At 40.9% G+C, this 13,601-nt stretch overlaps 1 pseudogene; it reads right to left on the reverse strand.

The window, feature by feature from the left end:
• Nucleotides 1-3,177: 3,177 nt before the first annotated feature.
• LOC125164120 (5-hydroxytryptamine receptor 3E-like) overlaps nt 3,178-13,601 on the reverse strand; it is a 58,524-nt pseudogene continuing 48,100 nt past the window's right edge.

Here is a 13,601-nt window from a genome sequence, read left to right on the forward strand (position 1 = left end):
TCCCAAATTTTCAAGCATTTAAATTTCACAAAAATGAAGAATGATATTTTATAAAACTACAAATTTATCTTACAGTTTTTTAATTTTTTAAATTTATTTTAGAGAGAGAGAGAGAGAGAGAGCATGAGCAGAGAGAGAGGGGGACAGAGGATCCAAAGTGGGCTCTCTTCTGACAGCAGTGAGCCTGATGTGGGGTTCAACCTCATGAACTATGAGATCATTACCTGAGCCCAAGTCAGACATTCAACCAAAAAAGCCACCCAGGTGCCCTTATCTTATGTTTATATAAGGGTTTAGATAAGTTATATACATGTGTTTGTGTGTGTGTGTGTGTGTGTGTGTGTGTGTGTGTCTTATATGGCTTCCTGGAAGACTGTGTAACTTCAAGTTCCAGGTGGAGAATTATTTTCCCTTCTCCTAATTTTGGTCCTCCAGATCACAGTCCTACCTGTCTACACACTTTCAAAAATATCCTCACATCCATCACTTATATCCTATAATTACTGATAAACCAAGTACCAATTGAGATTTAGATTCCCTATCATTTTGTTCTACTAACTTGTCATAAAATTCTCTTTTCCCCTTATTTTAAAGTTTCACCTTACAGATTTTTTTTGAAATTTATTGTCAAATTGGTTTCCATACAACACCCAGCGCTCATCCCAAAAGGTGCCCTCCTCAATCCCCATCGCCCACCCTCCCCTCCCACCCCCCATCAACCCTCAGTTTGTTCTGTTTTTAAGAGTCTCTTATGCTTTGGCTCTCTCCCACTCTAACCTCTTTTTTTTTCCTTCCCCTCCCCCATGGGTTTCTGTTAAATTTCTCAGGATCCACATAAGAGTGAACACATATGGTATCTGTCTTTCTCTGTATGGCTTATTTCACTTAGCGTCACACTCTCCAGTTCCATCCACGTTGCTACAAAGGGCCATATTTCATTCTTTCTCATTGCCACGTAGTACTCCATTGTGTATATAAGCCACAATTTCCTTATCCATTCATCAGTTGATGGACATTTGAGCTCTTTCCACAATTTGGCTATTGTTAAGAGTGCTGCTATAAACATTGGGGTAAAAGTGCCCCTATGTATCAGTACTCCTGTATCCCTTGGGTAAATTCCTAGCAGTGCTACTGCTGGGTCATAGGGTAGGTCTATTTTTAATTTTTTGAGGAACCTCCACACTGTTTTCCAGAGTGGCTGCACCAATTTGCATTCCCACCAACAGTGCAAGAGGGTTCCCATTTCCCCACATCCTCTCCAGCATCTATAGTCTCCTGATTGGTTCATTTTGGCCACTCTGACTGGCATGAGGAGATATCTGAGTGTGGTTTTGATTTGTATTTCCTTGATGAGGAGCGACATTGAGCATCTTTTCATGTGCCTGTTGGCCATCCGGATGTCTTCTTTAGAGAAGTGTCTATTCATGTTTTCTGCCCATTTCTTCACTGGATTATTTGTTTTTTGGGTGTGGATTTTGGTGAGCTCTTTATAGATTTTGGATACTAGCCCTTTGTCCGATATGTCATTTGCAAATATCTTTTCCCATTCCATTGGTTGTCTTTTAGTTTTGTTGGTTGTTTCCTTTGCTGTGCAGAAGCTTTTTATCTTCATGAGGTCCCAATAGTTCATTTTTGCTTTTAATTCCCTTGCCTTTGGGGATGTGTCAAGTAAGAAATTGCTACGACTGAGGTCAGAGAGGCCTTTTCCTGCTTTCTCCTCTAGAGTTTTGATGGTTTCCTGTCTCACATTCAGGTCCTTTATCCATTTTGAGTTTATTTTTGTGAATGGTGTGAGAAAGTGATCTAGTTTCAATCTTCTGCATGTTGCTGTCCAGTTCTCCCAGCACCATTTGTTAAAGAGACTGTCTCTTTTCCATTGGATGCACTTTCCTCTTTGTCAAAGATGAGTTGGTCATACATTTGTGGGTCTAGTTCTGGGGTTTCTATTCTATTCCATTGGTCTATGTGTCTGTTTTTGTGCCAATACCATGCTGTCTTGGTGATGACAGCTTTTGTCAGGTAACAATTTAACTCTGCTTCTTAAAGCTAAGCAAATAATGTATTGGAAGAGTGTGAAGGAGTTGAAGCACTGAGCTTTACATAGAAGGAAACAATTAGCTCCAAAGGGTCTTGCAAATATGAACTACTCTATTGTCTTGCCCAGTCACTTCCAATGCAGTAAATCATCTGCAACCATCTTGCTGTCTGGAGTAGGGTGGGGGTGGAGGAATATTCTATTTATCCTCTCAAAATTAAAAATGGAGGCTAGGAAAGGGCTGGGAAATTACAACCATCACCTGGCTTAGCTTGGTCATGTGCCCACTCATTGGCTAAGGAAGGATGCCCTCATCAATGGTCCCATTAGACTTTATTCAGCAGGGAGAAAGGCCCTTCCCTAAAAGGAATTTTGGAAGCTAATACTTAAATGAAGGATGGATATTGGGAAGCCTCAAACAACAAATGTTCTGACTACATAACATGTTGCTTTGAAACTCTCCTTTTGGTTTGTGCAGTGTGTGTGCGTGTGCATGCACGTGTGTTCTGTCTTGTATACAGAAACCAAATGATTTGTATATAGGTGCACCCATTTAAATGAAAGCATCAGTCTGGTCCAAATGTATCACTGAAAAACCAACTGGAACTTCAGATTTAAGAGAGAAAATATATTCTAGAAAGAGAAAGAACTGGGAGCCAGGACAACTATATCCCAGTTCTTTCTCCAAATAGGATAGTAACTAGGTATGGGATCTGGTCAAGTCATTTAATCTATTTGAGTCTCAGTTTCCTTAACTGTGGAATAAAATCATTAAACCACATTGTGTCTAAGTGCTTTCCTGCTCTAAATTCTGTAATTTTTTTTTCTGGCAGAGTGATTTATTGGGACAAGTAAGGAAGCAGAGGAGGTGGGACTGCTATGCAGAAGACATAAAGGGGCTGTAGAACTACATGAGGGGAGTGCGGGAAGCCAACAGAATGCAGATACAAGAGGAAAATGTCTAGAGTTGGGTTGAGACTGCACTGAGGTTGGGCTGCATTGAGGTGCATGGAATGCAAGAGGGAACTGGTTACCTTTGGGCTATGACAGTCAATACTCAACAAGGGGCAAAGACCTAGCTCGTCTCTGGAAGCCACAAGCAGCTCTGGGTTGGGGTCTGCAGGAGCAAATAGACATCATGCCTAGGTGTTCCAGAGGATGATGACTGTGACCACAGAGGTGGCCATGAAAAGCAGGTAGAGGCGGAAGAGCAAGGTGTCCATCATGTGGCTGAACTACACCCACAGACTGACCAAGTGTGGTTTCTGAATCTCATCTTTCTGCTGGGCCCTTGATGACCCAGGACACTCATTTAACTGCCTATCTGGGACTTTGCATCTTCCCCACTAACTCCACAGGCTCCTTCACACCAAGTGGTGGGTGGGTGGGGGTGCCCAAGGCTTTATTTCTCTTCTGGGGTGCAGTGGGGCAGCACTTTGTTGGGCAGGTGCAGTAAAAGGGCAGGGAATGGAGCCACCGAGGCATGGGTGGGGGCTGGGTGGTGGCCAGGTGCAGCAGGTAGGTGATAAAGGTGGTCTCCAGCAGGCTGATCACCATCAGGGACAGACATAGGGCAAAGTAGACACTGATGAGGGAGGTACCATTGGTGGGAAGTAAGTCATTCATCAAGAGCAGGAAGACATTGTAGCCCAGCAAAAGGGTTATCTTGAATGGGGCATGATTCCCAATTTCTGCTGGCAGCTAGAAGCTGAGGGCAACCAGAAAGCCACTGGGTACCAGAAGTTTATGATACAGAGTCTGGGCCTCCACCTGATGGCCACATAGGACATATAATTCTAAGGATATCAGATGTGCAAATGTTATCTGTCCTTGTGTTAAGAACAGTAGATAACAAGAAGACAATACATAGAGACGTACATAGGCACACTAGTTTGCTGGGAAAAATACAGGAAGCCCAGTTAAATTTGAATTTGAGGTATCAACAAGTAATTGTAGACCTAGCACAAGTTATCACACATTATAAATATTATTTGTCACTTATCTCAAATTCAAATTTAACTGAGCGTTTTGTATTTTTACTTGCCAAATCTGGCTACCATAAGATAGAGAGACTCACACACAGGAAAAGAATCAGTTTGTGGAAAGAACTGGAAGGAGGTACTTGGACTAGAATTATGTATGCAATTCCTCCTTTAAAAAAAGTTTATTTATTTATTTTGAGAGAGAGAGGCAGCACAAGTGGGGGAGGATCAGAGATGGGGGGAGAGAGAGAGAGAATCCCAAGCAAGCTCCACTCTGTCAGTGCAGAGCCTGATGCAGGGCTCGAATCCACATACTGTGAGATCCTGACCTGAGCTGAAACAAAGAGACAGACGCTTAATCGACTGAGCCACCCAGGTGCTCCTATGGAACACCTTCTTAATTGAACGTTTATAAGCTTCAGTATAGGTTTTTCTTGAACTCAAGGGGTTTTCTAAATGAAATAAAATCCTTTCTCTTTATTTTAAGACTATCTTGTTCTGCTCTCTTAAGAAATCATGATTTAAAAAAAAGAGAAGAAATTGTGATTTTTTAGTTCAAGCAAATCCTTCTCGTTGACCTTCATGAATGAATTTGCTGATTGTGCTATCCTATACAAGTGCATGTTAGGTCTTCACCTGGGGCATAGATGTATTTTTCTAAGCAGCTTTAGTGGGTTGCTGGCTGAATGAGTATTTTGCCTTGGTGAGAGACGAGGTTGACTCTATCAATAAAACACATTGGCTTTCTTAATCTCTTTTGTTTTGTGCTCTTGTACCTATTAACTGACATGATGATCTCAGAAGCTGCTTATCCTTCATCACCTTGGCTTTGATGGATATGTTACGTAATAAGTCCAGACCTTCAGCACTGAGTAATCACTTCCTGCTCATGAAGGTTCAGTAACTACATAACAGTGATTCTGTTGATATATGGGTCCTTTTTCTTTGGTGCTTACTACATGTACCAAAATGACAGAATATCTTTGTTCTGTCTCTGTAATTTACCACCGTTTGTTTTAACTTTGACATATAATGCATGGAAGCTAAATCTGAACATGGGCTTCCCATTTGTAAGTCAGATTCTAGGTGCTTTGAGGGCATGTGTGCTTTTATGGACAAAATTCAACTCATCCTTGGGAAGAGTACATTCTCTTTCGGTATGGCTCTATGGTAATCTCTCTTAACAGTCTATGGCTTTGCTGTCAGAAAAGTCAGAGCCACAGTATAGAATGAGGAAACAATTGGCTCCTGACATAAAAGAAGGGAATACACATAAGAAAAGTTGTTTGATTGTATTGGAATTCAGTTGGGAGAGTACATGAACTTGGGGACAGTGATGTGGAGATTTTTGTGAATATTCTAAAACAGAATTTGCTAGTGGTTCGGTAAACAAATCAAAGATTCCACAATTCCTTCCCTAAATTTGTTTCTGAAAATCATGGCTGGGAGAAAATGCTGAGCTGTAGGTTCATATGTTTCCTAAACATATTAAGTAAAGTAGATTTCTTGCTTCTCTCAACTTGTCGATCCATGAAGTGCTTTTAGTATGTCTTCTCAAGAGTTCTAATGTTTTTTCTGCTCATGCATTGAATACAGTGTATTTAAGGCTGTTTTTAAACTCTAACCCTGAAGTTTAATAAGCCTTCAGTTTCTGCTTTACCATCTTAGTTTATATTTTATTTTTCTCCCATCTGTTTGTCTGGACATTCCTTGTAGGACTAGAAGGAAGGGACACAAGAGCCTTATTTCTTACCCATCAGAAAGGTGTGCTGTTTCGTGTCCGACATAATGATCTCAGGCTGTGGGTTTCCCTCCAAAGAATGTCATGCTCTAATAGAATTGTTTCTTGATGTTTCCCCTCTTTTACTCCCCCGTGTTCCTCATCAGAACTTATTTATTCCCATGAGCCCTATTCAATCCAAGCCTTGATAAGTAGCTGGTTAAAAGTTGGTTCTCAACTCAATCCGTTTCTTTCTGTCTCCGCAGTCCTCTCCCTTCTTCTGCCTGCTTTACCTCTCACTTGGGCTACTGAAGTAGGCCTCCAGCAGTCTTTCCATGGCCACCATCCCTCCTTCACACCCTCACCCCGAAAGGCATACCCAATGACTATGTTGAACCCCCATGCGAACACTTCTTTTCTGTCTCTCCAACTGCAAATGCCTGATTTTCCAACATTTCTTTGACTCATGGGTGAGGAACCCAGTGAGATAACAGAGTTGGTTCAAAGGATATGAGACACAGATGTGTCGTTGAAGATCAGTAGAAAAATAAAAGCAAAGAAAACTGAAGTAAATGCTAAGCGAGATACAATATGGGTAAAACACCACAGAGAAATAAAACCATAGCCTGTGGAATATTTGCTCACCCTGGCAAAAATCCATTTGTCAGTTCTCTCCAAATTTATCTCTCTGTTTACAGAATGTAAAATGCCTGGGGTTTAGTCAGTGGTAAGTGGAAAGTGAGTTACGATCCCTGAGAATTGGATGATTTTTAGGCAAGCATGTTAGATAATGGACTAGTTGTACTGAAAAGCTGGCATAGTTATCTTCTGGCTTTACCTCCTTTACTATCAAGACTCCTCTCCTAATGCTTCCCTTTGGTCACCAGGGTCTCACTACACTCACCTCCTTTCCATGTCTTTAGCTTTTGTATTCACTGTTCCCTGTGCCTGAAATATTGGATAGACTCATTCTTCAGACCAAACCTCTCAGAGGTCCTGTTTGCAATGTTCTAGGTAAATCTCTCTCCCTCACCTGATTCACTCCGTAGGTCATCCTCCTGTTCTTTTATTCCTCAGCCTGAATATATATTTGTCTGCATGTATATGTAGATGCAGGTTTCTTTTCACTAACATATAAGCTACATGAGGCCAGAGACCTCATCTGTCTTGTTCATTACTATGTTTCTCTTGCCGGGAACAATGGCTACTCATGATAGATGCTTGATAATTATGTGTTAAATGAATGAATGTCTAAAGACTTGTCAGAATGTACATTCTTTAAAAAAGATTTTTCTAATGTTTATTTTTGAGAGAGAGAGAGAGAGAGAGAGAGAGAGAATGAGCGGAGGAGGGGCACAGAGCAAGGAAGACAAAGAATCCGAAGCAGGCTCCAGGCTCTGAGCTGTCAGCACAGCACCTGATGCAGGGCTTGAACTCAGGAACAGGGAGATTATGACCTGAGCTGAAGTCAGACGCTTAACCGACCAAGCTACCCAGGTGCCTTCAGAATGTGCTTTCTAAGGATTTCAGATTTTATTCACATTTCACCTGGACAAAGGCTGTCGTGTGTTCTTCTAAGGAAGGCATATCAGCATGAGATAAACTGGCAAGTAGAAAAGCTTCAGTCCCTGATGGGTACACCTTGAAAGTCAGAGTCCCTTTTCAGGTTATCATGCTGCGAACCGGAAATCCTTCTTGTAAATACATCTCCAAAGGTCCAATCTGACCATCAAAACAAGCTGTCCTTCATTATATATAAGACCTCATATGGAAATGTCCATTTTCACAACAGCTTTTAGCCCTTGTTAAAGATCCAGGTTTCTGTCCTCCACCCTTCTCAGAAGATCCCCATGCCATAGTTTGGAAGCCAGAATCTTCATTTTTAAATAGCATCCGGAGATTCTGACCTTGTTGGTCTATGGACCACAGGTTGAAAGACACTGGTCTAGGAAATCCAAGTATCCAGCTGGCTGCCTGAGTATTTGCATGCCACTTCAAGGTTGGCCAAATGCAACCCTGGGAAAGCCTGCTTTGGGAGTCTGACTCCCAAGCACAAGGTCTTAAAGTAATTAGTCACATGTTCTGAGCAGGATCAATAAAATGTGCGGAATTATTTAGACAAAGATAAAAGGTTTGCATAGTCTGCACAACTTAGCTAAAAGCTGCGCTAGCAATAAGCTGGTAACTATTAAAATGAATGAGTTTTAAAGTTTGTGGCTGCTTAAGAGACTTTGCTTATGTTCTGCAGATTTTTTCCCCCATTGATTTTAGTATCCAATTTGAAGATTTCCAGGCGCTTCTCTAATACATTTTGATAAAACATGAAAAGTTTCTTCTTTGTGCTGTTCACATCTTGTTTCACCCCAGTTCATAGGGACAGAGAGCCCAGAATAATTCACCCAGCTTTAGCGAGAATCTGGGTGATCCCTGTGACTTTCTTGCTGGAGGAGCCCACAGGGAAAAGACACCCCATACTCCCCTCCCTGCTCCCACCCAGACTGTGTGATGTCTCAGCTGGCATAATAGGCAAAAATAAAGTAATGCATAACCTTGCTCAAAGGAGACTTTATTTTCAATTGGTAGTATCCAATATAAAAAAAGAGGAGGCAAGAGAAAAAGGACCCATTTTATCTCTCTTATAAATACTGGGTGTAGACCAACCTAGAGTTGGAAAAGGGGACATGGGGTGCTCAGAGGGAAGTGAGAAGTCACAAAGGACAGCCTATGAGCATCTCCTACCTCTGAGAAGCTCGTTTCCTGTTTAGCCAGCAAAAGTCCTAGCTCATCGTTTCTTTTTTTTTTTTAATTTTTAAATATATTATTTATTTTTGAGAGACAAAGAGAGGGACAGAGCGAGAAGGAGAGGGGCAGAGAGAGGGAGACACAGAATCTGAAGTAGGCTCCAGCCTCTGAACTGTCAGCACACAGCCCAGTGCAGGGATCAAACCCACAAAGCATGAGATCATGACCTGAGCCGAACCTGGTTGCTTAACCGACTGAGCCACCCTGGCGCCCCTCTAGCTTGCCATTTCTGATTCTCTAACTACTTCTTTTCTTTTTTTAATGTTTTATTTTTGAGAGAGTTTAAGTTGGGGAGGGGCAGAGAGAGAGGGGGACAGACTGGGGGCAGAGCGAAGTGGGCTCTGTGCTGACAACACTGAGTCTGATGTGGGGCTCGAACTCAGGACCTGAGCTGAGCTCATCATGACCTGAGCTGAAGGTTATAGTTATAGTTATAGAGCTATATAGAGCTATATAGAGCTCTATAGTTATAGAGCTAGCTACTTCTATAAGCTGATATTGGAGAAACTGTTTTGGTCAGTCAACTAGTCTACTGAAGCAAACAACCACTCTGGCTAATTTTGATTCAATGAATTGCCTAATGTTTCACCAAATTTGGATAAATCTGATGGCTGTCTTGTACCTTGAGGACAAATTTTGAGAAAGGAGCAAATTGCATGGCATAGTTGAAATAGGACTAGACCGGGATTTGGGACATATAGATTGTTATCCTCCTTTAATACTGACTAGATCTGTGTTTTCAACTGTCAGCTCGTCTCACTGGGCCTGAATTTTCTCATCTGCACAATTACTGCTGAATGCAACTATACAGTTCACAAACAGTTTTCATATGTCTTATCTTATTTGACAGACATAACAATTCCAAAAGGAACCGTGACACATATAATTATTATTCCCCATGTTATAGATGACAAAGCTGAGGTCCTGATTCTGGTCATGACTGAGCAATTCCTATCAAACCACCTCTTCGAATAAAAATTACACACTCTATGCAAATGTTAAAAAAAACAACTACCCAAACTAGACCATTTCCTCAAATAGGCTCGTTATGGAAGGGGATCGACACTTGGAAGAGAGGAACAGCATCAGAGGATTTTCCCATATTTTTATGACTTTTAGCCTGAAGTCAGACCCCAGACTGAATCAGAGAGGAGTAGCTAACACTAGCAGAGAAGCTATAGTTTTACTGGCTTGAAGACAGGGGATAGACTCCAGTATAACCAAAGGAGCTATAAAGAGAAAGTGGGAGAAGGAGAGCTCCAAATTCTGTGTAGGGAGTCCACCTTAATATCAGGCTGATCCCTGAATTATGCATGTATGAGGCAGACTTCAAGCACTCCAGCTAAAGCTAAAAGAACTGAACTAGAATTTCAGCTGGTGCCAGTTGCAGAGGAGACAGAGTTTGCAGACTGAAATCAGCCTAGTTGACTGCCTGGTTAAACAAACAAGCAATCAGAAAAAAAAAAGTTGATAATCTTCAGAAGAATATAACAGAAGTCATTCTTTATCACATGTCCTGACAATGTCCAAGACATAATCCTAAATTACTTGCCACACAGGAAACAGTGTTATCCATGGCAAACAGGGATTTTATAAGTAAAGAAAGTAGATGCTATGATAATATAATTTATGGAATGTTTAGAAGCTAGTGAAAGCCAGTGACAAACCTTGAAATTCGATTTTCTAAGTCCCATTTTATTTCCACCTCTATAAATCTATTCCATCTCTAAACTTTCTAAGCCAGTGTGATATATTTTATCCAATTTAACAAAAATATCTTACTTTGATGAAGGTTAGTCAGAAAAGAGTAGTAATCATGGGACTCCTGGGTGACTCAGTTGGTTGAGTGCCAACTTTGGCTCAGGTCATGATCTCACAGTTTGTGAATTCAGTCTCTGTGTTGCACTCTGTGCTAACAGCTCAGAGCCTGGAGCCTGCTTCGGATTCTGTGTCTCCCTCTCTCTCTCCCTGCTCGCACTCTGTCTCTCTCTCTCAAAAATAAATGAACATTAAAACAATTAAAAAAAAAATGAATAGTAGTCATTAAGACTGTTAGTGTAAAGGAAGGTTTCAAAATACTCATTTCCTCTCTTACATCCTCTCCAAATTCAAATTCTGTTAGTTGCCTAGTCATGTGTCCTCATTTACTTTGCTACCTGAAGCCCAGTTTGGTTCAGGCTGAAATATCAGTCAGCTGAACACTTACTTTCCTAGCCTCCAATGCAGCTGTGGGTACTCTTGTAGCCAAGTTTCAGCAGTGACAATTAGTAAACTGGCTATTTCTGAAACTTTTTTTTGACATAACTCCCCACCTTTAATTCTTGTATTAAAAATAGACATTACAGGGTGCCTGGATGGCTCAGTTGGTTAAGTGTCTGACTCTTGATTTCAGCTCAGGTCATAATTTCAAAGTTGTAGGATCGAGCCCTGCATTGGGCTCTGTGCTGACAGTGTGGAGCCTGCTTGGGGTTCTTTCTCCCTTTCTTTCCACCCTTCCTCTGCTCACTTGCATGCATGCTCTCCTTCTCTCTCAAAATAAGTAAATATTAAAAAAAATAGACATTACATCTAGTCTGCAAGGGGAGGAATCCTACAACCATGAAGTGAAATACTTGGGTAGAGTCAAAATATAAAAGATTCTGAATTTCTGACTTCATTTCTGAGCAATTGAATTAATACTAGTAATTGTCTTTCTCTAGACTATTGTATGAGGGAAGCAAAACTCTATTTATTTCATCAACTGTTAATCAAAAATTCTGTTGGGGCACCTGGGTGGCTCATTCGGTTAAACACCCTAACTCCTGATTTTGGCTCAGGTCATGATCTCACAGTTTGTGAGTGCGAGCCCCACGTTGGGCTCTACACTGTTAGTGCTTGGGATACTCTCTGTCTCCCTCTCTCTCTGAAAATAAATGAATAAACTTAAAAAAATTCCGTTACTTGCAACCAAATATAATTCCAATTAACAACTTCATGAGAGAGGCAAAACACAAGTTTGATGTCCTACTTCAGTCCCTGAAAGTCACATTCCCTTTGCACTATGTACATTATAAAGCATCATCTGTTCTAAGATGAGCCATAGCATTTCACAGGCAGCACCAGAAACACTACATTAAATATACATAGGGCTTATAAGACCTGTATCTATTTCAGCAATGTTAAAATGTGTGTGTGACGGGAGTGGTAAACACGGAGTGTTACTTAAACCAAGATGAGTTACCACCACATACTTCTGAGAATGGCTAAAATAATAATTTAAAAAGCCCCAAGCCAGTAATACTTATTGCTGGCAATAAGTATGCAGAACAAATTTTAAGTATGAAGAACAACAGGAACTATCATTCATACCTGGTGGGAATGAAAAAAGGTACAGCTAGTTTGGAATGCAGTTTTGCAGATTTGTATAAAGCTAACCATTGTCTTACCATATAATCTCACGGTTGTATTCCTATGTTTTGACCCAGCTGGTTGAAAATATGTGTACCCCAAACCCGCATATGTTTTGGGAAGCGTTTTTCATAATCACCAATATAATCACCAGTAGCATTATTCATAATCACCAAAAACTGGAAGCAGCTGGGATATCCTTCAATAGGTGAAGAGGTAACCTGTGGTACGTCCATACAATGGGATCCTATCCAGTGATAAAAAATAATGAGCTATTAGCCCACATAAAAGCATAGATGAATATTAAATGCATATTGCTAAGCAAAAGGAGCCAATCTGAAAAGGCTACATACATTTATAGAACTTTATGCCACAAAGGAAAACAAAAATTATCTATAAATTGAAAACAAAATTAGGAGTTGATCGATCCCAGGATGGTATGCAGAATGTGTCAGAAGAAGTGTATGAAATAACCTGACTCATGAAGGTGGTGGGGGAGGGGAGGGAGAAGGTGCTGACCTAAGTAGCTTTGGAAGTGAGTGGAGACTAAAGGCAAAAAGATGGCATTCTACTTGCTAAACTTATTTTCTGTGGGTGTATGGATGAGCAAGTCTGCAACCATGATGCATACATGTGGGCTTGAACAGATAAGTAAATGGATGGCTGAGACGGGGAGCCAGATTGCAGATAAACAGAAGTTAGGCTAGAACAATCCAGGTGGGAATGGATCAGAATTGGAAACACCAGTATGAACCTACGTGTAGCTTAATATAAATATATATGTGGATACAGATAGATGTGGATATGTGTATATACTTGGGTTAGTGTACCTACATAGAGTTTCTTATTCTGTTATCTGACAGAGTCTAGAAGCAGCAATGCCTCAGTGGCAATGAGCAAATCCAACATCCAGATTTGGTTTGAATACCACCCTCCTACAAAGAGAAACAGGGCTCCTTGGAGAAATGGCTGATTTCAGGATTGGGGCAAGGAGTGTAAAGGAGGAGCCTGGAGTGTCTTGTAGTGCCAGAAAGGAAGTCCTCAAAAAAAAATTTAATTGATGGTAGTATGTTAAAGAGACAGAGGGGCCAGCTGAAGGAGCTCCCAGTGGCCAAAACTGGAATAATTTGAGAAACAAAAGAAATGGTTTAATGTTGGATTATAATCTAAAACATAAGTATCCATGAGTCCATACTGATGTGAGTTAATTACTGAGTGGGTACATAAAATGCACATATATTCTACATAGAACTAAAAATAATTTATATAGATGACCCCCCCCCCCCTCCGCTCAGAGGATGGAGCTAAACTTCACACGTCTTACATGTAGGTTGTATATAGTGACTTTCTTCGAAATAGCACAGAACAGAAAGAGCAAAAAGGAGTAACTTTACAGTGGAGACACCTGCCAGACACTACCTCAGCTAGGCGACCGAGGTTAACATCATCCGTGATAAGTCATGTTGACAGCACATACCCTTCATACAGTTGATGAGAGTGGTACCTTACCTCTGTGATCTTGCTCCCCAAGAACCCATAACTCCATTTTAATCATGAGAGAAATCTCAGACACATGCAAATTGAGGGGCCTTCTGCATAGTAGCTGACCGGTACTACTCAGAATTGTCAAGGGGATTCAAAACACTGGAAGTCTGAGATGCTGTCACAGTCTAGA

This window comes from Prionailurus viverrinus, chromosome A1 (assembly GCF_022837055.1).
Source record: "Prionailurus viverrinus isolate Anna chromosome A1, UM_Priviv_1.0, whole genome shotgun sequence".
NCBI classification, from domain to species: domain Eukaryota; kingdom Metazoa; phylum Chordata; class Mammalia; order Carnivora; family Felidae; genus Prionailurus; species Prionailurus viverrinus.